At 41.3% G+C, this 26543-nt stretch overlaps 19 non-coding genes across 19 annotated transcripts; 17 read left to right on the forward strand and 2 right to left on the reverse strand.

The window, feature by feature from the left end:
* Window positions 1-615: 615 nt before the first annotated feature.
* On the reverse strand, window positions 616-687 carry trnaw-cca (transfer RNA tryptophan (anticodon CCA)). Its single transcript has one exon. It is a non-coding gene; the product is annotated as a tRNA-Trp (tRNA).
* A 168-nt stretch (window positions 688-855) lies between these two features.
* trnak-uuu (transfer RNA lysine (anticodon UUU)) lies at window positions 856-928 on the forward strand. The gene has a single exon. It is a non-coding gene; the product is annotated as a tRNA-Lys (tRNA).
* A 1246-nt stretch (window positions 929-2174) lies between these two features.
* trnaw-cca (transfer RNA tryptophan (anticodon CCA)) lies at window positions 2175-2246 on the reverse strand. The gene has a single exon. It is a non-coding gene; the product is annotated as a tRNA-Trp (tRNA).
* Window positions 2247-2414: 168 nt separating this feature from the next.
* Window positions 2415-2487, forward strand: trnak-uuu (transfer RNA lysine (anticodon UUU)). Its single transcript has one exon. It is a non-coding gene; the product is annotated as a tRNA-Lys (tRNA).
* Window positions 2488-3973: 1486 nt separating this feature from the next.
* Window positions 3974-4046, forward strand: trnak-uuu (transfer RNA lysine (anticodon UUU)). The gene has a single exon. It is a non-coding gene; the product is annotated as a tRNA-Lys (tRNA).
* A 1486-nt stretch (window positions 4047-5532) lies between these two features.
* On the forward strand, window positions 5533-5605 carry trnak-uuu (transfer RNA lysine (anticodon UUU)). Its single transcript has one exon. It is a non-coding gene; the product is annotated as a tRNA-Lys (tRNA).
* Window positions 5606-7091: 1486 nt separating this feature from the next.
* On the forward strand, window positions 7092-7164 carry trnak-uuu (transfer RNA lysine (anticodon UUU)). The gene has a single exon. It is a non-coding gene; the product is annotated as a tRNA-Lys (tRNA).
* Window positions 7165-8640: 1476 nt separating this feature from the next.
* trnak-uuu (transfer RNA lysine (anticodon UUU)) lies at window positions 8641-8713 on the forward strand. The gene has a single exon. It is a non-coding gene; the product is annotated as a tRNA-Lys (tRNA).
* A 1486-nt stretch (window positions 8714-10199) lies between these two features.
* trnak-uuu (transfer RNA lysine (anticodon UUU)) lies at window positions 10200-10272 on the forward strand. The gene has a single exon. It is a non-coding gene; the product is annotated as a tRNA-Lys (tRNA).
* A 1475-nt stretch (window positions 10273-11747) lies between these two features.
* On the forward strand, window positions 11748-11820 carry trnak-uuu (transfer RNA lysine (anticodon UUU)). The gene has a single exon. It is a non-coding gene; the product is annotated as a tRNA-Lys (tRNA).
* Window positions 11821-13296: 1476 nt separating this feature from the next.
* trnak-uuu (transfer RNA lysine (anticodon UUU)) lies at window positions 13297-13369 on the forward strand. Its single transcript has one exon. It is a non-coding gene; the product is annotated as a tRNA-Lys (tRNA).
* A 1471-nt stretch (window positions 13370-14840) lies between these two features.
* On the forward strand, window positions 14841-14913 carry trnak-uuu (transfer RNA lysine (anticodon UUU)). The gene has a single exon. It is a non-coding gene; the product is annotated as a tRNA-Lys (tRNA).
* Window positions 14914-16389: 1476 nt separating this feature from the next.
* Window positions 16390-16462, forward strand: trnak-uuu (transfer RNA lysine (anticodon UUU)). Its single transcript has one exon. It is a non-coding gene; the product is annotated as a tRNA-Lys (tRNA).
* A 1471-nt stretch (window positions 16463-17933) lies between these two features.
* trnak-uuu (transfer RNA lysine (anticodon UUU)) lies at window positions 17934-18006 on the forward strand. Its single transcript has one exon. It is a non-coding gene; the product is annotated as a tRNA-Lys (tRNA).
* Window positions 18007-19482: 1476 nt separating this feature from the next.
* On the forward strand, window positions 19483-19555 carry trnak-uuu (transfer RNA lysine (anticodon UUU)). The gene has a single exon. It is a non-coding gene; the product is annotated as a tRNA-Lys (tRNA).
* Window positions 19556-21041: 1486 nt separating this feature from the next.
* trnak-uuu (transfer RNA lysine (anticodon UUU)) lies at window positions 21042-21114 on the forward strand. The gene has a single exon. It is a non-coding gene; the product is annotated as a tRNA-Lys (tRNA).
* A 1486-nt stretch (window positions 21115-22600) lies between these two features.
* trnak-uuu (transfer RNA lysine (anticodon UUU)) lies at window positions 22601-22673 on the forward strand. Its single transcript has one exon. It is a non-coding gene; the product is annotated as a tRNA-Lys (tRNA).
* A 1476-nt stretch (window positions 22674-24149) lies between these two features.
* trnak-uuu (transfer RNA lysine (anticodon UUU)) lies at window positions 24150-24222 on the forward strand. The gene has a single exon. It is a non-coding gene; the product is annotated as a tRNA-Lys (tRNA).
* A 1476-nt stretch (window positions 24223-25698) lies between these two features.
* Window positions 25699-25771, forward strand: trnak-uuu (transfer RNA lysine (anticodon UUU)). The gene has a single exon. It is a non-coding gene; the product is annotated as a tRNA-Lys (tRNA).
* Window positions 25772-26543: the final 772 nt, after the last annotated feature.

Genomic DNA, 26543 nt, shown 5'->3' on the forward strand with positions numbered 1-26543 from the left:
ACGCGCGCAAACCAGTACTGCATGCTTCCTCAGTCCACTGACAGCAAGGTCTCATTCTTCTTCATTTTTCAGAAAACAAGTCTAAACCAATGTCTAAAGACTGTTGACATCTAGTGGTAGCCATAGGAACTGCAATCTGGATCCTAACCCATTAGAAACTCAATAGGCATTCAATTGAAAACTACCCACATCAAAAAAATCCCACCTCCTGGATAACTTTTCTTCAGGTTTTTGCCTGCCATATCAGTTCTGTTATACTCAGAGACATTATTTTAACAGTTTTGGAAACTGTAGAGTGTGTTCTATCCAAATCTACCATTTATATGCATATCCTAGTTTCTGGGCCTGAGTAACAGGCAGTTTACTTTGGGAACGTTTCTCATCCAGGCATCAAAAAACTGCCCCCAAGCATACATTAAACTCCCTGTTCGAAGACTGACAATCACATGATTTCATTTAAGATTTTGCAGTGTGACAGGTTTTTGTGAGAGACAATTTTCATCAAAAGCAGCATCGGTTTGTTCGTTTCTGTGCGAGATTAGTACTGTAACGCCACATTGGTACTTGTGCTGATTCACTGAGTAAAGGCGGCAGAGATTGCACACATAAAAACCATGACCACGACGTGAGTTGAACACGCAACCTTCTGATCTGGAGTCAGACGCGCTACCATTGCGCAACGAGGTCATTGACATTTAACATCTTTGGAGAGGATGCCTAGTTCAGATTTTAATGAGTGTATAATTTGGAATGGAGGCCTGGTTCTCTGGGGAAATGAACCATCTGACAATGCCACCACCATCAGCACGTGCCTCTGCCCGGCAGGTTAAGTGTCTAACAATAAGCAGATGCAGAGCCCAGATAGCTCAGTCGGTAGAGCATCAGACTTTTAATCTGAGGGTCCAGGGTTCAAGTCCCTGTTTGGGCGTTGCTTTAATGTTTACCTTTTCTGGCGTAGGTGTTCTGCTAGCAACCCACCTCGACAACATCCGGTGAAATTGCAGAGCGCCAAATTCAAAATATAGAAATAGTCAATATAAACATTCACAAAAATACAAGTGCTATACATCGGCTTAAAGATGAACTTCTTGTTAATCCAGCCGCTTTGTCACATTTCAAATAGGATTTACTGCGAAAGCCTACCATGCGATTATCTGAGGACAGCGCCCCACTTACAAAAACATATTCCAACCAAGTAGACGAGTCACAAAAGTCATAAATAGCGATAAAATGAATCACTTACCTTTGAACATCTTCATCTGGTTGCAGTCACAAGAGTCCCAGCTCCACAATAAAGGTTTGTTTTGTTCGAGAAAGTCCCTCTTTATATCCCAAAAACTCTGTTTTGTTGGCGCATTGTGTTCAGTAATACAATGGCTCAAAGGAGGTCAAAACATGCAGACGAATACATCCTAATAGTACCGGCAAAGTTTGTTGAAACATGTCAAACGATGTTCATAATTAATCCTCACGTTGTCAATTGTCTAAATAATACATTTTCAACCGGACAATTGCGTATTCAATAGAAATGAAAAACAACGAAGGGCGCGCACTCTGTCACGCGCGCAAACCAGTACTGCATGCTTCCTCAGTCCACTGACAGCAAGGTCTCATTCTTCTTCATTTTTCAGAAAACAAGTCTAAACCAATGTCTAAAGACTGTTGACATCTAGTGGTAGCCATAGGAACTGCAATCTGGATCCTAACCCATTAGAAACTCAATAGGCATTCAATTGAAAACTACCCACATCAAAAAAATCCCACCTCCTGGATAACTTTTCTTCAGGTTTTTGCCTGCCATATCAGTTCTGTTATACTCAGAGACATTATTTTAACAGTTTTGGAAACTGTAGAGTGTGTTCTATCCAAATCTACCATTTATATGCATATCCTAGTTTCTGGGCCTGAGTAACAGGCAGTTTACTTTGGGAACGTTTCTCATCCAGGCATCAAAAAACTGCCCCCAAGCATACATTAAACTCCCTGTTCGAAGACTGACAATCACATGATTTCATTTAAGATTTTGCAGTGTGACAGGTTTTTGTGAGAGACAATTTTCATCAAAAGCAGCATCGGTTTGTTCGTTTCTGTGCGAGATTAGTACTGTAACGCCACATTGGTACTTGTGCTGATTCACTGAGTAAAGGCGGCAGAGATTGCACACATAAAAACCATGACCACGACGTGAGTTGAACACGCAACCTTCTGATCTGGAGTCAGACGCGCTACCATTGCGCAACGAGGTCATTGACATTTAACATCTTTGGAGAGGATGCCTAGTTCAGATTTTAATGAGTGTATAATTTGGAATGGAGGCCTGGTTCTCTGGGGAAATGAACCATCTGACAATGCCACCACCATCAGCACGTGCCTCTGCCCGGCAGGTTAAGTGTCTAACAATAAGCAGATGCAGAGCCCAGATAGCTCAGTCGGTAGAGCATCAGACTTTTAATCTGAGGGTCCAGGGTTCAAGTCCCTGTTTGGGCGTTGCTTTAATGTTTACCTTTTCTGGCGTAGGTGTTCTGCTAGCAACCCACCTCGACAACATCCGGTGAAATTGCAGAGCGCCAAATTCAAAATATAGAAATAGTCAATATAAACATTCACAAAAATACAAGTGCTATACATCGGCTTAAAGATGAACTTCTTGTTAATCCAGCCGCTTTGTCACATTTCAAATAGGATTTACTGCGAAAGCCTACCATGCGATTATCTGAGGACAGCGCCCCACTTACAAAAACATATTCCAACCAAGTAGACGAGTCACAAAAGTCATAAATAGCGATAAAATGAATCACTTACCTTTGAACATCTTCATCTGGTTGCAGTCACAAGAGTCCCAGCTCCACAATAAAGGTTTGTTTTGTTCGAGAAAGTCCCTCTTTATATCCCAAAAACTCTGTTTTGTTGGCGCATTGTGTTCAGTAATACAATGGCTCAAAGGAGGTCAAAACATGCAGACGAATACATCCTAATAGTACCGGCAAAGTTTGTTGAAACATGTCAAACGATGTTCATAATTAATCCTCACGTTGTCAATTGTCTAAATAATACATTTTCAACCGGACAATTGCGTATTCAATAGAAATGAAAAACAACGAAGGGCGCGCACTCTGTCACGCGCGCAAACCAGTACTGCATGCTTCCTCAGTCCACTGACAGCAAGGTCTCATTCTTCTTCATTTTTCAGAAAACAAGTCTAAACCAATGTCTAAAGACTGTTGACATCTAGTGGTAGCCATAGGAACTGCAATCTGGATCCTAACCCATTAGAAACTCAATAGGCATTCAATTGAAAACTACCCACATCAAAAAAATCCCACCTCCTGGATAACTTTTCTTCAGGTTTTTGCCTGCCATATCAGTTCTGTTATACTCAGAGACATTATTTTAACAGTTTTGGAAACTGTAGAGTGTGTTCTATCCAAATCTACCATTTATATGCATATCCTAGTTTCTGGGCCTGAGTAACAGGCAGTTTACTTTGGGAACGTTTCTCATCCAGGCATCAAAAAACTGCCCCCAAGCATACATTAAACTCCCTGTTCGAAGACTGACAATCACATGATTTCATTTAAGATTTTGCAGTGTGACAGGTTTTTGTGAGAGACAATTTTCATCAAAAGCAGCATCGGTTTGTTCGTTTCTGTGCGAGATTAGTACTGTAACGCCACATTGGTACTTGTGCTGATTCACTGAGTAAAGGCGGCAGAGATTGCACACATAAAAACCATGACCACGACGTGAGTTGAACACGCAACCTTCTGATCTGGAGTCAGACGCGCTACCATTGCGCAACGAGGTCATTGACATTTAACATCTTTGGAGAGGATGCCTAGTTCAGATTTTAATGAGTGTATAATTTGGAATGGAGGCCTGGTTCTCTGGGGAAATGAACCATCTGACAATGCCACCACCATCAGCACGTGCCTCTGCCCGGCAGGTTAAGTGTCTAACAATAAGCAGATGCAGAGCCCAGATAGCTCAGTCGGTAGAGCATCAGACTTTTAATCTGAGGGTCCAGGGTTCAAGTCCCTGTTTGGGCGTTGCTTTAATGTTTACCTTTTCTGGCGTAGGTGTTCTGCTAGCAACCCACCTCGACAACATCCGGTGAAATTGCAGAGCGCCAAATTCAAAATATAGAAATAGTCAATATAAACATTCACAAAAATACAAGTGCTATACATCGGCTTAAAGATGAACTTCTTGTTAATCCAGCCGCTTTGTCACATTTCAAATAGGATTTACTGCGAAAGCCTACCATGCGATTATCTGAGGACAGCGCCCCACTTACAAAAACATATTCCAACCAAGTAGACGAGTCACAAAAGTCATAAATAGCGATAAAATGAATCACTTACCTTTGAACATCTTCATCTGGTTGCAGTCACAAGAGTCCCAGCTCCACAATAAAGGTTTGTTTTGTTCGAGAAAGTCCCTCTTTATATCCCAAAAACTCTGTTTTGTTGGCGCATTGTGTTCAGTAATACAATGGCTCAAAGGAGGTCAAAACATGCAGACGAATACATCCTAATAGTACCGGCAAAGTTTGTTGAAACATGTCAAACGATGTTCATAATTAATCCTCACGTTGTCAATTGTCTAAATAATACATTTTCAACCGGACAATTGCGTATTCAATAGAAATGAAAAACAACGAAGGGCGCGCACTCTGTCACGCGCGCAAACCAGTACTGCATGCTTCCTCAGTCCACTGACAGCAAGGTCTCATTCTTCTTCATTTTTCAGAAAACAAGTCTAAACCAATGTCTAAAGACTGTTGACATCTAGTGGTAGCCATAGGAACTGCAATCTGGATCCTAACCCATTAGAAACTCAATAGGCATTCAATTGAAAACTACCCACATCAAAAAAATCCCACCTCCTGGATAACTTTTCTTCAGGTTTTTGCCTGCCATATCAGTTCTGTTATACTCAGAGACATTATTTTAACAGTTTTGGAAACTGTAGAGTGTGTTCTATCCAAATCTACCATTTATATGCATATCCTAGTTTCTGGGCCTGAGTAACAGGCAGTTTACTTTGGGAACGTTTCTCATCCAGGCATCAAAAAACTGCCCCCAAGCATACATTAAACTCCCTGTTCGAAGACTGACAATCACATGATTTCATTTAAGATTTTGCAGTGTGACAGGTTTTTGTGAGAGACAATTTTCATCAAAAGCAGCATCGGTTTGTTCGTTTCTGTGCGAGATTAGTACTGTAACGCCACATTGGTACTTGTGCTGATTCACTGAGTAAAGGCGGCAGAGATTGCACACATAAAAACCATGACCACGACGTGAGTTGAACACGCAACCTTCTGATCTGGAGTCAGACGCGCTACCATTGCGCAACGAGGTCATTGACATTTAACATCTTTGGAGAGGATGCCTAGTTCAGATTTTAATGAGTGTATAATTTGGAATGGAGGCCTGGTTCTCTGGGGAAATGAACCATCTGACAATGCCACCACCATCAGCACGTGCCTCTGCCCGGCAGGTTAAGTGTCTAAAAATAAGCAGATGCAGAGCCCAGATAGCTCAGTCGGTAGAGCATCAGACTTTTAATCTGAGGGTCCAGGGTTCAAGTCCCTGTTTGGGCGTTGCTTTAATGTTTACCTTTTCTGGCGTAGGTGTTCTGCTAGCAACCCACCTCGACAACATCCGGTGAAATTGCAGAGCGCCAAATTCAAAATATAGAAATAGTCAATATAAACATTCACAAAAATACAAGTGCTATACATCGGCTTAAAGATGAACTTCTTGTTAATCCAGCCGCTTTGTCACATTTCAAATAGGATTTACTGCGAAAGCCTACCATGCGATTATCTGAGGACAGCGCCCCACTTACAAAAACATATTCCAACCAAGTAGACGAGTCACAAAAGTCATAAATAGCGATAAAATGAATCACTTACCTTTGAACATCTTCATCTGGTTGCAGTCACAAGAGTCCCAGCTCCACAATAAAGGTTTGTTTTGTTCGAGAAAGTCCCTCTTTATATCCCAAAAACTCTGTTTTGTTGGCGCATTGTGTTCAGTAATACAATGGCTCAAAGGAGGTCAAAACATGCAGACGAATACATCCTAATAGTACCGGCAAAGTTTGTTGAAACATGTCAAACGATGTTCATAATTAATCCTCAAGTTGTCAATTGTCTAAATAATACATTTTCAACCGGACAATTGCGTATTCAATAGAAATGAAAAACAACGAAGGGCGCGCACTCTGTCACGCGCGCAAACCAGTACTGCATGCTTCCTCAGTCCACTGACAGCAAGGTCTCATTCTTCTTCATTTTTCAGAAAACAAGTCTAAACCAATGTCTAAAGACTGTTGACATCTAGTGGTAGCCATAGGAACTGCAATCTGGATCCTAACCCATTAGAAACTCAATAGGCATTCAATTGAAAACTACCCACATCAAAAAAATCCCACCTCCTGGATAACTTTTCTTCAGGTTTTTGCCTGCCATATCAGTTCTGTTATACTCAGAGACATTATTTTAACAGTTTTGGAAACTGTAGAGTGTGTTCTATCCAAATCTACCATTTATATGCATATCCTAGTTTCTGGGCCTGAGTAACAGGCAGTTTACTTTGGGAACGTTTCTCATCCAGGCATCAAAAAACTGCCCCCAAGCATACATTAAACTCCCTGTTCGAAGACTGACAATCACATGATTTCATTTAAGATTTTGCAGTGTGACAGGTTTTTGTGAGAGACAATTTTCATCAAAAGCAGCATCGGTTTGTTCGTTTCTGTGCGAGATTAGTACTGTAACGCCACATTGGTACTTGTGCTGATTCACTGAGTAAAGGCGGCAGAGATTGCACACATAAAAACCATGACCACGACGTGAGTTGAACACGCAACCTTCTGATCTGGAGTCAGACGCGCTACCATTGCGCAACGAGGTCATTGACATTTAACATCTTTGGAGAGGATGCCTAGTTCAGATTTTAATGAGTGTATAATTTGGAATGGAGGCCTGGTTCTCTGGGGAAATGAACCATCTGACAATGCCACCACCATCAGCACGTGCCTCTGCCCGGCAGGTTAAGTGTCTAACAATAAGCAGATGCAGAGCCCAGATAGCTCAGTCGGTAGAGCATCAGACTTTTAATCTGAGGGTCCAGGGTTCAAGTCCCTGTTTGGGCGTTGCTTTAATGTTTACCTTTTCTGGCGTAGGTGTTCTGCTAGCAACCCACCTCGACAACATCCGGTGAAATTGCAGAGCGCCAAATTCAAAATATAGAAATAGTCAATATAAACATTCACAAAAATACAAGTGCTATACATCGGCTTAAAGATGAACTTCTTGTTAATCCAGCCGCTTTGTCACATTTCAAATAGGATTTACTGCGAAAGCCTACCATGCGATTATCTGAGGACAGCGCCCCACTTACAAAAACATATTCCAACCAAGTAGACGAGTCACAAAAGTCATAAATAGCGATAAAATGAATCACTTACCTTTGAACATCTTCATCTGGTTGCAGTCACAAGAGTCCCAGCTCCACAATAAAGGTTTGTTTTGTTCGAGAAAGTCCCTCTTTATATCCCAAAAACTCTGTTTTGTTGGCGCATTGTGTTCAGTAATACAATGGCTCAAAGGAGGTCAAAACATGCAGACGAATACATCCTAATAGTACCGGCAAAGTTTGTTGAAACATGTCAAACGATGTTCATAATTAATCCTCACGTTGTCAATTGTCTAAATAATACATTTTCAACCGGACAATTGCGTATTCAATAGAAATGAAAAACAACGAAGGGCGCGCACTCTGTCACGCGCGCAAACCAGTACTGCATGCTTCCTCAGTCCACTGACAGCAAGGTCTCATTCTTCTTCATTTTTCAGAAAACAAGTCTAAACCAATGTCTAAAGAATGTTGACATCTAGTGGTAGCCATAGGAACTGCAATCTGGATCCTAACCCATTAGAAACTCAATAGGCATTCAATTGAAAACTACCCACATCAAAAAAAATCCCACCTCCTGGATAACTTTTCTTCAGGTTTTTGCCTGCCATATCAGTTCTGTTATACTCAGAGACATTATTTTAACAGTTTTGGAAACTGTAGAGTGTGTTCTATCCAAATCTACCATTTATATGCATATCCTAGTTTCTGGGCCTGAGTAACAGGCAGTTTACTTTGGGAACGTTTCTCATCCAGGCATCAAAAAACTGCCCCCAAGCATACATTAAACTCCCTGTTCGAAGACTGACAATCACATGATTTCATTTAAGATTTTGCAGTGTGACAGGTTTTTGTGAGAGACAATTTTCATCAAAAGCAGCATCGGTTTGTTCGTTTCTGTGCGAGATTAGTACTGTAAAGCCACATTGGTACTTGTGCTGATTCACTGAGTAAAGGCGGCAGAGATTGCACACATAAAAACCATGACCACGACGTGAGTTGAACACGCAACCTTCTGATCTGGAGTCAGACGCGCAACGAGGTCATTGACATTTAACATCTTTGGAGAGGATGCCTAGTTCAGATTTTAATGAGTGTATAATTTGGAATGGAGGCCTGGTTCTCTGGGGAAATGAACCATCTGACAATGCCACCACCATCAGCACGTGCCTCTGCCCGGCAGGTTAAGTGTCTAACAATAAGCAGATGCAGAGCCCAGATAGCTCAGTCGGTAGAGCATCAGACTTTTAATCTGAGGGTCCAGGGTTCAAGTCCCTGTTTGGGCGTTGCTTTAATGTTTACCTTTTCTGGCGTAGGTGTTCTGCTAGCAACCCACCTCGACAACATCCGGTGAAATTGCAGAGCGCCAAATTCAAAATATAGAAATAGTCAATATAAACATTCACAAAAATACAAGTGCTATACATCGGCTTAAAGATGAACTTCTTGTTAATCCAGCCGCTTTGTCACATTTCAAATAGGATTTACTGCGAAAGCCTACCATGCGATTATCTGAGGACAGCGCCCCACTTACAAAAACATATTCCAACCAAGTAGACGAGTCACAAAAGTCATAAATAGCGATAAAATGAATCACTTACCTTTGAACATCTTCATCTGGTTGCAGTCACAAGAGTCCCAGCTCCACAATAAAGGTTTGTTTTGTTCGAGAAAGTCCCTCTTTATATCCCAAAAACTCTGTTTTGTTGGCGCATTGTGTTCAGTAATACAATGGCTCAAAGGAGGTCAAAACATGCAGACGAATACATCCTAATAGTACCGGCAAAGTTTGTTGAAACATGTCAAACGATGTTCATAATTAATCCTCACGTTGTCAATTGTCTAAATAATACATTTTCAACCGGACAATTGCGTATTCAATAGAAATGAAAAACAACGAAGGGCGCGCACTCTGTCACGCGCGCAAACCAGTACTGCATGCTTCCTCAGTCCACTGACAGCAAGGTCTCATTCTTCTTCATTTTTCAGAAAACAAGTCTAAACCAATGTCTAAAGACTGTTGACATCTAGTGGTAGCCATAGGAACTGCAATCTGGATCCTAACCCATTAGAAACTCAATAGGCATTCAATTGAAAACTACCCACATCAAAAAAATCCCACCTCCTGGATAACTTTTCTTCAGGTTTTTGCCTGCCATATCAGTTCTGTTATACTCAGAGACATTATTTTAACAGTTTTGGAAACTGTAGAGTGTGTTCTATCCAAATCTACCATTTATATGCATATCCTAGTTTCTGGGCCTGAGTAACAGGCAGTTTACTTTGGGAACGTTTCTCATCCAGGCATCAAAAAACTGCCCCCAAGCATACATTAAACTCCCTGTTCGAAGACTGACAATCACATGATTTCATTTAAGATTTTGCAGTGTGACAGGTTTTTGTGAGAGACAATTTTCATCAAAAGCAGCATCGGTTTGTTCGTTTCTGTGCGAGATTAGTACTGTAACGCCACATTGGTACTTGTGCTGATTCACTGAGTAAAGGCGGCAGAGATTGCACACATAAAAACCATGACCACGACGTGAGTTGAACACGCAACCTTCTGATCTGGAGTCAGACGCGCTACCATTGCGCAACGAGGTCATTGACATTTAACATCTTTGGAGAGGATGCCTAGTTCAGATTTTAATGAGTGTATAATTTGGAATGGAGGCCTGGTTCTCTGGGGAAATGAACCATCTGACAATGCCACCACCATCAGCACGTGCCTCTGCCCGGCAGGTTAAGTGTCTAACAATAAGCAGATGCAGAGCCCAGATAGCTCAGTCGGTAGAGCATCAGACTTTTAATCTGAGGGTCCAGGGTTCAAGTCCCTGTTTGGGCGTTGCTTTAATGTTTACCTTTTCTGGCGTAGGTGTTCTGCTAGCAACCCACCTCGACAACATCCGGTGAAATTGCAGAGCGCCAAATTCAAAATATAGAAATAGTCAATATAAACATTCACAAAAATACAAGTGCTATACATCGGCTTAAAGATGAACTTCTTGTTAATCCAGCCGCTTTGTCACATTTCAAATAGGATTTACTGCGAAAGCCTACCATGCGATTATCTGAGGACAGCGCCCCACTTACAAAAACATATTCCAACCAAGTAGACGAGTCACAAAAGTCATAAATAGCGATAAAATGAATCACTTACCTTTGAACATCTTCATCTGGTTGCAGTCACAAGAGTCCCAGCTCCACAATAAAGGTTTGTTTTGTTCGAGAAAGTCCCTCTTTATATCCCAAAAACTCTGTTTTGTTGGCGCATTGTGTTCAGTAATACAATGGCTCAAAGGAGGTCAAAACATGCAGACGAATACATCCTAATAGTACCGGCAAAGTTTGTTGAAACATGTCAAACGATGTTCATAATTAATCCTCACGTTGTCAATTGTCTAAATAATACATTTTCAACCGGACAATTGCGTATTCAATAGAAATGAAAAACAACGAAGGGCGCGCACTCTGTCACGCGCGCAAACCAGTACTGCATGCTTCCTCAGTCCACTGACAGCAAGGTCTCATTCTTCTTCATTTTTCAGAAAACAAGTCTAAACCAATGTCTAAAGACTGTTGACATCTAGTGGTAGCCATAGGAACTGCAATCTGGATCCTAACCCATTAGAAACTCAATAGGCATTCAATTGAAAACTACCCACATCAAAAAAATCCCACCTCCTGGATAACTTTTCTTCAGGTTTTTGCCTGCCATATCAGTTCTGTTATACTCAGAGACATTATTTTAACAGTTTTGGAAACTGTAGAGTGTGTTCTATCCAAATCTACCATTTATATGCATATCCTAGTTTCTGGGCCTGAGTAACAGGCAGTTTACTTTGGGAACGTTTCTCATCCAGGCATCAAAAAACTGCCCCCAAGCATACATTAAACTCCCTGTTCGAAGACTGACAATCACATGATTTCATTTAAGATTTTGCAGTGTGACAGGTTTTTGTGAGAGACAATTTTCATCAAAAGCAGCATCGGTTTGTTCGTTTCTGTGCGAGATTAGTACTGTAAAGCCACATTGGTACTTGTGCTGATTCACTGAGTAAAGGCGGCAGAGATTGCACACATAAAAACCATGACCACGACGTGAGTTGAACACGCAACCTTCTGATCTGGAGTCAGACGCGCAACGAGGTCATTGACATTTAACATCTTTGGAGAGGATGCCTAGTTCAGATTTTAATGAGTGTATAATTTGGAATGGAGGCCTGGTTCTCTGGGGAAATGAACCATCTGACAATGCCACCACCATCAGCACGTGCCTCTGCCCGGCAGGTTAAGTGTCTAACAATAAGCAGATGCAGAGCCCAGATAGCTCAGTCGGTAGAGCATCAGACTTTTAATCTGAGGGTCCAGGGTTCAAGTCCCTGTTTGGGCGTTGCTTTAATGTTTACCTTTTCTGGCGTAGGTGTTCTGCTAGCAACCCACCTCGACAACATCCGGTGAAATTGCAGAGCGCCAAATTCAAAATATAGAAATAGTCAATATAAACATTCACAAAAATACAAGTGCTATACATCGGCTTAAAGATGAACTTCTTGTTAATCCAGCCGCTTTGTCACATTTCAAATAGGATTTACTGCGAAAGCCTACCATGCGATTATCTGAGGACAGCGCCCCACTTACAAAAACATATTCCAACCAAGTAGACGAGTCACAAAAGTCATAAATAGCGATAAAATGAATCACTTACCTTTGAACATCTTCATCTGGTTGCAGTCACAAGAGTCCCAGCTCCACAATAAAGGTTTGTTTTGTTCGAGAAAGTCCCTCTTTATATCCCAAAAACTCTGTTTTGTTGGCGCATTGTGTTCAGTAATACAATGGCTCAAAGGAGGTCAAAACATGCAGACGAATACATCCTAATAGTACCGGCAAAGTTTGTTGAAACATGTCAAACGATGTTCATAATTAATCCTCACGTTGTCAATTGTCTAAATAATACATTTTCAACCGGACAATTGCGTATTCAATAGAAATGAAAAACAACGAAGGGCGCGCACTCTGTCACGCGCGCAAACCAGTACTGCATGCTTCCTCAGTCCACTGACAGCAAGGTCTCATTCTTCTTCATTTTTCAGAAAACAAGTCTAAACCAATGTCTAAAGAATGTTGACATCTAGTGGTAGCCATAGGAACTGCAATCTGGATCCTAACCCATTAGAAACTCAATAGGCATTCAATTGAAAACTACCCACATCAAAAAAAATCCCACCTCCTGGATAACTTTTCTTCAGGTTTTTGCCTGCCATATCAGTTCTGTTATACTCAGAGACATTATTTTAACAGTTTTGGAAACTGTAGAGTGTGTTCTATCCAAATCTACCATTTATATGCATATCCTAGTTTCTGGGCCTGAGTAACAGGCAGTTTACTTTGGGAACGTTTCTCATCCAGGCATCAAAAAACTGCCCCCAAGCATACATTAAACTCCCTGTTCGAAGACTGACAATCACATGATTTCATTTAAGATTTTGCAGTGTGACAGGTTTTTGTGAGAGACAATTTTCATCAAAAGCAGCATCGGTTTGTTCGTTTCTGTGCGAGATTAGTACTGTAAAGCCACATTGGTACTTGTGCTGATTCACTGAGTAAAGGCGGCAGAGATTGCACACATAAAAACCATGACCACGACGTGAGTTGAACACGCAACCTTCTGATCTGGAGTCAGACGCGCAACGAGGTCATTGACATTTAACATCTTTGGAGAGGATGCCTAGTTCAGATTTTAATGAGTGTATAATTTGGAATGGAGGCCTGGTTCTCTGGGGAAATGAACCATCTGACAATGCCACCACCATCAGCACGTGCCTCTGCCCGGCAGGTTAAGTGTCTAACAATAAGCAGATGCAGAGCCCAGATAGCTCAGTCGGTAGAGCATCAGACTTTTAATCTGAGGGTCCAGGGTTCAAGTCCCTGTTTGGGCGTTGCTTTAATGTTTACCTTTTCTGGCGTAGGTGTTCTGCTAGCAACCCACCTCGACAACATCCGGTGAAATTGCAGAGCGCCAAATTCAAAATATAGAAATAGTCAATATAAACATTCACAAAAATACAAGTGCTATACATCGGCTTAAAGATGAACTTCTTGTTAATCCAGCCGCTTTGTCACATTTCAAATAGGATTTACTGCGAAAGCCTACCATGCGATTATCTGAGGACAGCGCCCCACTTACAAAAACATATTCCAACCAAGTAGACGAGTCACAAAAGTCATAAATAGCGATAAAATGAATCACTTACCTTTGAACATCTTCATCTGGTTGCAGTCACAAGAGTCCCAGCTCCACAATAAAGGTTTGTTTTGTTCGAGAAAGTCCCTCTTTATATCCCAAAAACTCTGTTTTGTTGGCGCATTGTGTTCAGTAATACAATGGCTCAAAGGAGGTCAAAACATGCAGACGAATACATCCTAATAGTACCGGCAAAGTTTGTTGAAACATGTCAAACGATGTTCATAATTAATCCTCACGTTGTCAATTGTCTAAATAATACATTTTCAACCGGACAATTGCGTATTCAATAGAAATGAAAAACAACGAAGGGCGCGCACTCTGTCACGCGCGCAAACCAGTACTGCATGCTTCCTCAGTCCACTGACAGCAAGGTCTCATTCTTCTTCATTTTTCAGAAAACAAGTCTAAACCAATGTCTAAAGAATGTTGACATCTAGTGGTAGCCATAGGAACTGCAATCTGGATCCTAACCCATTAGAAACTCAATAGGCATTCAATTGAAAACTACCCACATCAAAAAAAATCCCACCTCCTGGATAACTTTTCTTCAGGTTTTTGCCTGCCATATCAGTTCTGTTATACTCAGAGACATTATTTTAACAGTTTTGGAAACTGTGTGTTCTATCCAAATCTACCATTTATATGCATATCCTAGTTTCTGGGCCTGAGTAACAGGCAGTTTACTTTGGGAACGTTTCTCATCCAGGCATCAAAAAACTGCCCCCAAGCATACATTAAACTCCCTGTTCGAAGACTGACAATCACATGATTTCATTTAAGATTTTGCAGTGTGACAGGTTTTTGTGAGAGACAATTTTCATCAAAAGCAGCATCGGTTTGTTCGTTTCTGTGCGAGATTAGTACTGTAAAGCCACATTGGTACTTGTGCTGATTCACTGAGTAAAGGCGGCAGAGATTGCACACATAAAAACCACGACCACGACGTGAGTTGAACACGCAACCTTCTGATCTGGAGTCAGACGCGCAACGAGGTCATTGACATTTAACATCTTTGGAGAGGATGCCTAGTTCAGATTTTAATGAGTGTATAATTTGGAATGGAGGCCTGGTTCTCTGGGGAAATGAACCATCTGACAATGCCACCACCATCAGCACGTGCCTCTGCCCGGCAGGTTAAGTGTCTAACAATAAGCAGATGCAGAGCCCAGATAGCTCAGTCGGTAGAGCATCAGACTTTTAATCTGAGGGTCCAGGGTTCAAGTCCCTGTTTGGGCGTTGCTTTAATGTTTACCTTTTCTGGCGTAGGTGTTCTGCTAGCAACCCACCTCGACAACATCCGGTGAAATTGCAGAGCGCCAAATTCAAAATATAGAAATAGTCAATATAAACATTCACAAAAATACAAGTGCTATACATCGGCTTAAAGATGAACTTCTTGTTAATCCAGCCGCTTTGTCACATTTCAAATAGGATTTACTGCGAAAGCCTACCATGCGATTATCTGAGGACAGCGCCCCACTTACAAAAACATATTCCAACCAAGTAGACGAGTCACAAAAGTCATAAATAGCGATAAAATGAATCACTTACCTTTGAACATCTTCATCTGGTTGCAGTCACAAGAGTCCCAGCTCCACAATAAAGGTTTGTTTTGTTCGAGAAAGTCCCTCTTTATATCCCAAAAACTCTGTTTTGTTGGCGCATTGTGTTCAGTAATACAATGGCTCAAAGGAGGTCAAAACATGCAGACGAATACATCCTAATAGTACCGGCAAAGTTTGTTGAAACATGTCAAACGATGTTCATAATTAATCCTCACGTTGTCAATTGTCTAAATAATACATTTTCAACCGGACAATTGCGTATTCAATAGAAATGAAAAACAACGAAGGGCGCGCACTCTGTCACGCGCGCAAACCAGTACTGCATGCTTCCTCAGTCCACTGACAGCAAGGTCTCATTCTTCTTCATTTTTCAGAAAACAAGTCTAAACCAATGTCTAAAGAATGTTGACATCTAGTGGTAGCCATAGGAACTGCAATCTGGATCCTAACCCATTAGAAACTCAATAGGCATTCAATTGAAAACTACCCACATCAAAAAAAATCCCACCTCCTGGATAACTTTTCTTCAGGTTTTTGCCTGCCATATCAGTTCTGTTATACTCAGAGACATTATTTTAACAGTTTTGGAAACTGTAGAGTGTGTTCTATCCAAATCTACCATTTATATGCATATCCTAGTTTCTGGGCCTGAGTAACAGGCAGTTTACTTTGGGAACGTTTCTCATCCAGGCATCAAAAAACTGCCCCCAAGCATACATTAAACTCCCTGTTCGAAGACTGACAATCACATGATTTCATTTAAGATTTTGCAGTGTGACAGGTTTTTGTGAGAGACAATTTTCATCAAAAGCAGCATCGGTTTGTTCGTTTCTGTGCGAGATTAGTACTGTAAAGCCACATTGGTACTTGTGCTGATTCACTGAGTAAAGGCGGCAGAGATTGCACACATAAAAACCATGACCACGACGTGAGTTGAACACGCAACCTTCTGATCTGGAGTCAGACGCGCAACGAGGTCATTGACATTTAACATCTTTGGAGAGGATGCCTAGTTCAGATTTTAATGAGTGTATAATTTGGAATGGAGGCCTGGTTCTCTGGGGAAATGAACCATCTGACAATGCCACCACCATCAGCACGTGCCTCTGCCCGGCAGGTTAAGTGTCTAACAATAAGCAGATGCAGAGCCCAGATAGCTCAGTCGGTAGAGCATCAGACTTTTAATCTGAGGGTCCAGGGTTCAAGTCCCTGTTTGGGCGTTGCTTTAATGTTTACCTTTTCTGGCGTAGGTGTTCTGCTAGCAACCCACCTCGACAACATCCGGTGAAATTGCAGAGCGCCAAATTCAAAATATAGAAATAGTCAATATAAACATTCACAAAAATACAAGTGCTATACATCGGCTTAAAGATGAACTTCTTGTTAATCCAGCCGCTTTGTCACATTTCAAATAGGATTTACTGCGAAAGCCTACCATGCGATTATCTGAGGACAGCGCCCCACTTACAAAAACATATTCCAACCAAGTAGACGAGTCACAAAAGTCATAAATAGCGATAAAATGAATCACTTACCTTTGAACATCTTCATCTGGTTGCAGTCACAAGAGTCCCAGCTCCACAATAAAGGTTTGTTTTGTTCGAGAAAGTCCCTCTTTATATCCCAAAAACTCTGTTTTGTTGGCGCATTGTGTTCAGTAATACAATGGCTCAAAGGAGGTCAAAACATGCAGACGAATACATCCTAATAGTACCGGCAAAGTTTGTTGAAACATGTCAAACGATGTTCATAATTAATCCTCACGTTGTCAATTGTCTAAATAATACATTTTCAACCGGACAATTGCGTATTCAATAGAAATGAAAAACAACGAAGGGCGCGCACTCTGTCACGCGCGCAAACCAGTACTGCATGCTTCCTCAGTCCACTGACAGCAAGGTCTCATTCTTCTTCATTTTTCAGAAAACAAGTCTAAACCAATGTCTAAAGAATGTTGACATCTAGTGGTAGCCATAGGAACTGCAATCTGGATCCTAACCCATTAGAAACTCAATAGGCATTCAATTGAAAACTACCCACATCAAAAAAAATCCCACCTCCTGGATAACTTTTCTTCAGGTTTTTGCCTGCCATATCAGTTCTGTTATACTCAGAGACATTATTTTAACAGTTTTGGAAACTGTGTGTTCTATCCAAATCTACCATTTATATGCATATCCTAGTTTCTGGGCCTGAGTAACAGGCAGTTTACTTTGGGAACGTTTCTCATCCAGGCATCAAAAAACTGCCCCCAAGCATACATTAAACTCCCTGTTCGAAGACTGACAATCACATGATTTCATTTAAGATTTTGCAGTGTGACAGGTTTTTGTGAGAGACAATTTTCATCAAAAGCAGCATCGGTTTGTTCGTTTCTGTGCGAGATTAGTACTGTAAAGCCACATTGGTACTTGTGCTGATTCACTGAGTAAAGGCGGCAGAGATTGCACACATAAAAACCATGACCACGACGTGAGTTGAACACGCAACCTTCTGATCTGGAGTCAGACGCGCAACGAGGTCATTGACATTTAACATCTTTGGAGAGGATGCCTAGTTCAGATTTTAATGAGTGTATAATTTGGAATGGAGGCCTGGTTCTCTGGGGAAATGAACCATCTGACAATGCCACCACCATCAGCACGTGCCTCTGCCCGGCAGGTTAAGTGTCTAACAATAAGCAGATGCAGAGCCCAGATAGCTCAGTCGGTAGAGCATCAGACTTTTAATCTGAGGGTCCAGGGTTCAAGTCCCTGTTTGGGCGTTGCTTTAATGTTTACCTTTTCTGGCGTAGGTGTTCTGCTAGCAACCCACCTCGACAACATCCGGTGAAATTGCAGAGCGCCAAATTCAAAATATAGAAATAGTCAATATAAACATTCACAAAAATACAAGTGCTATACATCGGCTTAAAGATGAACTTCTTGTTAATCCAGCCGCTTTGTCACATTTCAAATAGGATTTACTGCGAAAGCCTACCATGCGATTATCTGAGGACAGCGCCCCACTTACAAAAACATATTCCAACCAAGTAGACGAGTCACAAAAGTCATAAATAGCGATAAAATGAATCACTTACCTTTGAACATCTTCATCTGGTTGCAGTCACAAGAGTCCCAGCTCCACAATAAAGGTTTGTTTTGTTCGAGAAAGTCCCTCTTTATATCCCAAAAACTCTGTTTTGTTGGCGCATTGTGTTCAGTAATACAATGGCTCAAAGGAGGTCAAAACATGCAGACGAATACATCCTAATAGTACCGGCAAAGTTTGTTGAAACATGTCAAACGATGTTCATAATTAATCCTCACGTTGTCAATTGTCTAAATAATACATTTTCAACCGGACAATTGCGTATTCAATAGAAATGAAAAACAACGAAGGGCGCGCACTCTGTCACGCGCGCAAACCAGTACTGCATGCTTCCTCAGTCCACTGACAGCAAGGTCTCATTCTTCTTCATTTTTCAGAAAACAAGTCTAAACCAATGTCTAAAGAATGTTGACATCTAGTGGTAGCCATAGGAACTGCAATCTGGATCCTAACCCATTAGAAACTCAATAGGCATTCAATTGAAAACTACCCACATCAAAAAAAATCCCACCTCCTGGATAACTTTTCTTCAGGTTTTTGCCTGCCATATCAGTTCTGTTATACTCAGAGACATTATTTTAACAGTTTTGGAAACTGTAGAGTGTGTTCTATCCAAATCTACCATTTATATGCATATCCTAGTTTCTGGGCCTGAGTAACAGGCAGTTTACTTTGGGAACGTTTCTCATCCAGGCATCAAAAAACTGCCCCCAAGCATACATTAAACTCCCTGTTCGAAGACTGACAATCACATGATTTCATTTAAGATTTTGCAGTGTGACAGGTTTTTGTGAGAGACAATTTTCATCAAAAGCAGCATCGGTTTGTTCGTTTCTGTGCGAGATTAGTACTGTAAAGCCACATTGGTACTTGTGCTGATTCACTGAGTAAAGGCGGCAGAGATTGCACACATAAAAACCATGACCACGACGTGAGTTGAACACGCAACCTTCTGATCTGGAGTCAGACGCGCAACGAGGTCATTGACATTTAACATCTTTGGAGAGGATGCCTAGTTCAGATTTTAATGAGTGTATAATTTGGAATGGAGGCCTGGTTCTCTGGGGAAATGAACCATCTGACAATGCCACCACCATCAGCACGTGCCTCTGCCCGGCAGGTTAAGTGTCTAACAATAAGCAGATGCAGAGCCCAGATAGCTCAGTCGGTAGAGCATCAGACTTTTAATCTGAGGGTCCAGGGTTCAAGTCCCTGTTTGGGCGTTGCTTTAATGTTTACCTTTTCTGGCGTAGGTGTTCTGCTAGCAACCCACCTCGACAACATCCGGTGAAATTGCAGAGCGCCAAATTCAAAATATAGAAATAGTCAATATAAACATTCACAAAAATACAAGTGCTATACATCGGCTTAAAGATGAACTTCTTGTTAATCCAGCCGCTTTGTCACATTTCAAATAGGATTTACTGCGAAAGCCTACCATGCGATTATCTGAGGACAGCGCCCCACTTACAAAAACATATTCCAACCAAGTAGACGAGTCACAAAAGTCATAAATAGCGATAAAATGAATCACTTACCTTTGAACATCTTCATCTGGTTGCAGTCACAAGAGTCCCAGCTCCACAATAAAGGTTTGTTTTGTTCGAGAAAGTCCCTCTTTATATCCCAAAAACTCTGTTTTGTTGGCGCATTGTGTTCAGTAATACAATGGCTCAAAGGAGGTCAAAACATGCAGACGAATACATCCTAATAGTACCGGCAAAGTTTGTTGAAACATGTCAAACGATGTTCATAATTAATCCTCACGTTGTCAATTGTCTAAATAATACATTTTCAACCGGACAATTGCGTATTCAATAGAAATGAAAAACAACGAAGGGCGCGCACTCTGTCACGCGCGCAAACCAGTACTGCATGCTTCCTCAGTCCACTGACAGCAAGGTCTCATTCTTCTTCATTTTTCAGAAAACAAGTCTAAACCAATGTCTAAAGACTGTTGACATCTAGTGGTAGCCATAGGAACTGCAATCTGGATCCTAACCCATTAGAAACTCAATAGGCATTCAATTGAAAACTACCCACATCAAAAAAATCCCACCTCCTGGATAACTTTTCTTCAGGTTTTTGCCTGCCATATCAGTTCTGTTATACTCAGAGACATTATTTTAACAGTTTTGGAAACTGTAGAGTGTGTTCTATCCAAATCTACCATTTATATGCATATCCTAGTTTCTGGGCCTGAGTAACAGGCAGTTTACTTTGGGAACGTTTCTCATCCAGGCATCAAAAAACTGCCCCCAAGCATACATTAAACTCCCTGTTCGAAGACTGACAATCACATGATTTCATTTAAGATTTTGCAGTGTGACAGGTTTTTGTGAGAGACAATTTTCATCAAAAGCAGCATCGGTTTGTTCGTTTCTGTGCGAGATTAGTACTGTAACGCCACATTGGTACTTGTGCTGATTCACTGAGTAAAGGCGGCAGAGATTGCACACATAAAAACCATGACCACGACGTGAGTTGAACACGCAACCTTCTGATCTGGAGTCAGACGCGCTACCATTGCGCAACGAGGTCATTGACATTTAACATCTTTGGAGAGGATGCCTAGTTCAGATTTTAATGAGTGTATAATTTGGAATGGAGGCCTGGTTCTCTGGGGAAATGAACCATCTGACAATGCCACCACCATCAGCACGTGCCTCTGCCCGGCAGGTTAAGTGTCTAAAAATAAGCAGATGCAGAGCCCAGATAGCTCAGTCGGTAGAGCATCAGACTTTTAATCTGAGGGTCCAGGGTTCAAGTCCCTGTTTGGGCGTTGCTTTAATGTTTACCTTTTCTGGCGTAGGTGTTCTGCTAGCAACCCACCTCGACAACATCCGGTGAAATTGCAGAGCGCCAAATTCAAAATATAGAAATAGTCAATATAAACATTCACAAAAATACAAGTGCTATACATCGGCTTAAAGATGAACTTCTTGTTAATCCAGCCGCTTTGTCACATTTCAAATAGGATTTACTGCGAAAGCCTACCATGCGATTATCTGAGGACAGCGCCCCACTTACAAAAACATATTCCAACCAAGTAGACGAGTCACAAAAGTCATAAATAGCGATAAAATGAATCACTTACCTTTGAACATCTTCATCTGGTTGCAGTCACAAGAGTCCCAGCTCCACAATAAAGGTTTGTTTTGTTCGAGAAAGTCCCTCTTTATATCCCAAAAACTCTGTTTTGTTGGCGCATTGTGTTCAGTAATACAATGGCTCAAAGGAGGTCAAAACATGCAGACGAATACATCCTAATAGTACCGGCAAAGTTTGTTGAAACATGTCAAACGATGTTCATAATTAATCCTCACGTTGTCAATTGTCTAAATAATACATTTTCAACCGGACAATTGCGTATTCAATAGAAATGAAAAACAACGAAGGGCGCGCACTCTGTCACGCGCGCAAACCAGTACTGCATGCTTCCTCAGTCCACTGACAGCAAGGTCTCATTCTTCTTCATTTTTCAGAAAACAAGTCTAAACCAATGTCTAAAGACTGTTGACATCTAGTGGTAGCCATAGGAACTGCAATCTGGATCCTAACCCATTAGAAACTCAATAGGCATTCAATTGAAAACTACCCACATCAAAAAAATCCCACCTCCTGGATAACTTTTCTTCAGGTTTTTGCCTGCCATATCAGTTCTGTTATACTCAGAGACATTATTTTAACAGTTTTGGAAACTGTAGAGTGTGTTCTATCCAAATCTACCATTTATATGCATATCCTAGTTTCTGGGCCTGAGTAACAGGCAGTTTACTTTGGGAACGTTTCTCATCCAGGCATCAAAAAACTGCCCCCAAGCATACATTAAACTCCCTGTTCGAAGACTGACAATCACATGATTTCATTTAAGATTTTGCAGTGTGACAGGTTTTTGTGAGAGACAATTTTCATCAAAAGCAGCATCGGTTTGTTCGTTTCTGTGCGAGATTAGTACTGTAACGCCACATTGGTACTTGTGCTGATTCACTGAGTAAAGGCGGCAGAGATTGCACACATAAAAACCATGACCACGACGTGAGTTGAACACGCAACCTTCTGATCTGGAGTCAGACGCGCTACCATTGCGCAACGAGGTCATTGACATTTAACATCTTTGGAGAGGATGCCTAGTTCAGATTTTAATGAGTGTATAATTTGGAATGGAGGCCTGGTTCTCTGGGGAAATGAACCATCTGACAATGCCACCACCATCAGCACGTGCCTCTGCCCGGCAGGTTAAGTGTCTAACAATAAGCAGATGCAGAGCCCAGATAGCTCAGTCGGTAGAGCATCAGACTTTTAATCTGAGGGTCCAGGGTTCAAGTCCCTGTTTGGGCGTTGCTTTAATGTTTACCTTTTCTGGCGTAGGTGTTCTGCTAGCAACCCACCTCGACAACATCCGGTGAAATTGCAGAGCGCCAAATTCAAAATATAGAAATAGTCAATATAAACATTCACAAAAATACAAGTGCTATACATCGGCTTAAAGATGAACTTCTTGTTAATCCAGCCGCTTTGTCACATTTCAAATAGGATTTACTGCGAAAGCCTACCATGCGATTATCTGAGGACAGCGCCCCACTTACAAAAACATATTCCAACCAAGTAGACGAGTCACAAAAGTCATAAATAGCGATAAAATGAATCACTTACCTTTGAACATCTTCATCTGGTTGCAGTCACAAGAGTCCCAGCTCCACAATAAAGGTTTGTTTTGTTCGAGAAAGTCCCTCTTTATATCCCAAAAACTCTGTTTTGTTGGCGCATTGTGTTCAGTAATACAATGGCTCAAAGGAGGTCAAAACATGCAGACGAATACATCCTAATAGTACCGGCAAAGTTTGTTGAAACATGTCAAACGATGTTCATAATTAATCCTCACGTTGTCAATTGTCTAAATAATACATTTTCAACCGGACAATTGCGTATTCAATAGAAATGAAAAACAACGAAGGGCGCGCACTCTGTCACGCGCGCAAACCAGTACTGCATGCTTCCTCAGTCCACTGACAGCAAGGTCTCATTCTTCTTCATTTTTCAGAAAACAAGTCTAAACCAATGTCTAAAGAATGTTGACATCTAGTGGTAGCCATAGGAACTGCAATCTGGATCCTAACCCATTAGAAACTCAATAGGCATTCAATTGAAAACTACCCACATCAAAAAAAATCCCACCTCCTGGATAACTTTTCTTCAGGTTTTTGCCTGCCATATCAGTTCTGTTATACTCAGAGACATTATTTTAACAGTTTTGGAAACTGTAGAGTGTGTTCTATCCAAATCTACCATTTATATGCATATCCTAGTTTCTGGGCCTGAGTAACAGGCAGTTTACTTTGGGAACGTTTCTCATCCAGGCATCAAAAAACTGCCCCCAAGCATACATTAAACTCCCTGTTCGAAGACTGACAATCACATGATTTCATTTAAGATTTTGCAGTGTGACAGGTTTTTGTGAGAGACAATTTTCATCAAAAGCAGCATCGGTTTGTTCGTTTCTGTGCGAGATTAGTACTGTAAAGCCACATTGGTACTTGTGCTGATTCACTGAGTAAAGGCGGCAGAGATTGCACACATAAAAACCATGACCACGACGTGAGTTGAACACGCAACCTTCTGATCTGGAGTCAGACGCGCAACGAGGTCATTGACATTTAACATCTTTGGAGAGGATGCCTAGTTCAGATTTTAATGAGTGTATAATTTGGAATGGAGGCCTGGTTCTCTGGGGAAATGAACCATCTGACAATGCCACCACCATCAGCACGTGCCTCTGCCCGGCAGGTTAAGTGTCTAACAATAAGCAGATGCAGAGCCCAGATAGCTCAGTCGGTAGAGCATCAGACTTTTAATCTGAGGGTCCAGGGTTCAAGTCCCTGTTTGGGCGTTGCTTTAATGTTTACCTTTTCTGGCGTAGGTGTTCTGCTAGCAACCCACCTCGACAACATCCGGTGAAATTGCAGAGCGCCAAATTCAAAATATAGAAATAGTCAATATAAACATTCACAAAAATACAAGTGCTATACATCGGCTTAAAGATGAACTTCTTGTTAATCCAGCCGCTTTGTCACATTTCAAATAGGATTTACTGCGAAAGCCTACCATGCGATTATCTGAGGACAGCGCCCCACTTACAAAAACATATTCCAACCAAGTAGACGAGTCACAAAAGTCATAAATAGCGATAAAATGAATCACTTACCTTTGAACATCTTCATCTGGTTGCAGTCACAAGAGTCCCAGCTCCACAATAAAGGTTTGTTTTGTTCGAGAAAGTCCCTCTTTATATCCCAAAAACTCTGTTTTGTTGGCGCATTGTGTTCAGTAATACAATGGCTCAAAGGAGGTCAAAACATGCAGACGAATACATCCTAATAGTACCGGCAAAGTTTGTTGAAACATGTCAAACGATGTTCATAATTAATCCTCACGTTGTCAATTGTCTAAATAATACATTTTCAACCGGACAATTGCGTATTCAATAGAAATGAAAAACAACGAAGGGCGCGCACTCTGTCACGCGCGCAAACCAGTACTGCATGCTTCCTCAGTCCACTGACAGCAAGGTCTCATTCTTCTTCATTTTTCAGAAAACAAGTCTAAACCAATGTCTAAAGACTGTTGACATCTAGTGGTAGCCATAGGAACTGCAATCTGGATCCTAACCCATTAGAAACTCAATAGGCATTCAATTGAAAACTACCCACATCAAAAAAAATCCCACCTCCTGGATAACTTTTCTTCAGGTTTTTGCCTGCCATATCAGTTCTGTTATACTCAGAGACATTATTTTAACAGTTTTGGAAACTGTAGAGTGTGTTCTATCCAAATCTACCATTTATATGCATATCCTAGTTTCTGGGCCTGAGTAACAGGCAGTTTACTTTGGGAACGTTTCTCATCCAGGCATCAAAAAACTGCCCCCAAGCATACATTAAACTCCCTGTTCGAAGACTGACAATCACATGATTTAATTTAAGATTTTGCAGTGTGACAGGTTTTTGTGAGAGACAATTTTCATCAAAAGCAGCATCGGTTTGTTCGTTTCTGTGCGAGATTAGTACTGTAAAGCCACATTGGTACTTGTGCTGATTCACTGAGTAAAGGCGGCAGAGATTGCACACATAAAAACCATGACCACGACGTGAGTTGAACACGCAACCTTCTGATCTGGAGTCAGACGCGCAACGAGGTCATTGACATTTAACATCTTTGGAGAGGATGCCTAGTTCAGATTTTAATGAGTGTATAATTTGGAATGGAGGCCTGGTTCTCTGGGGAAATGAACCATCTGACAATGCCACCACCATCAGCACGTGCCTCTGCCCGGCAGGTTAAGTGTCTAACAATAAGCAGATGCAGAGCCCAGATAGCTCAGTCGGTAGAGCATCAGACTTTTAATCTGAGGGTCCAGGGTTCAAGTCCCTGTTTGGGCGTTGCTTTAATGTTTACCTTTTCTGGCGTAGGTGTTCTGCTAGCAACCCACCTCGACAACATCCGGTGAAATTGCAGAGCGCCAAATTCAAAATATAGAAATAGTCAATATAAACATTCACAAAAATACAAGTGCTATACATCGGCTTAAAGATGAACTTCTTGTTAATCCAGCCGCTTTGTCACATTTCAAATAGGATTTACTGCGAAAGCCTACCATGCGATTATCTGAGGACAGCGCCCCACTTACAAAAACATATTCCAACCAAGTAGACGAGTCACAAAAGTCATAAATAGCGATAAAATGAATCACTTACCTTTGAACATCTTCATCTGGTTGCAGTCACAAGAGTCCCAGCTCCACAATAAAGGTTTGTTTTGTTCGAGAAAGTCCCTCTTTATATCCCAAAAACTCTGTTTTGTTGGCGCATTGTGTTCAGTAATACAATGGCTCAAAGGAGGTCAAAACATGCAGACGAATACATCCTAATAGTACCGGCAAAGTTTGTTGAAACATGTCAAACGATGTTCATAATTAATCCTCACGTTGTCAATTGTCTAAATAATACATTTTCAACCGGACAATTGCGTATTCAATAGAAATGAAAAACAACGAAGGGCGCGCACTCTGTCACGCGCGCAAACCAGTACTGCATGCTTCCTCAGTCCACTGACAGCAAGGTCTCATTCTTCTTCATTTTTCAGAAAACAAGTCTAAACCAATGTCTAAAGAATGTTGACATCTAGTGGTAGCCATAGGAACTGCAATCTGGA

This window comes from Oncorhynchus mykiss, chromosome 28 (genome assembly GCF_057628025.1).
Source record: "Oncorhynchus mykiss isolate SJ-2025 chromosome 28, ASM5762802v1, whole genome shotgun sequence".
NCBI lineage: Eukaryota > Metazoa > Chordata > Actinopteri > Salmoniformes > Salmonidae > Oncorhynchus > Oncorhynchus mykiss.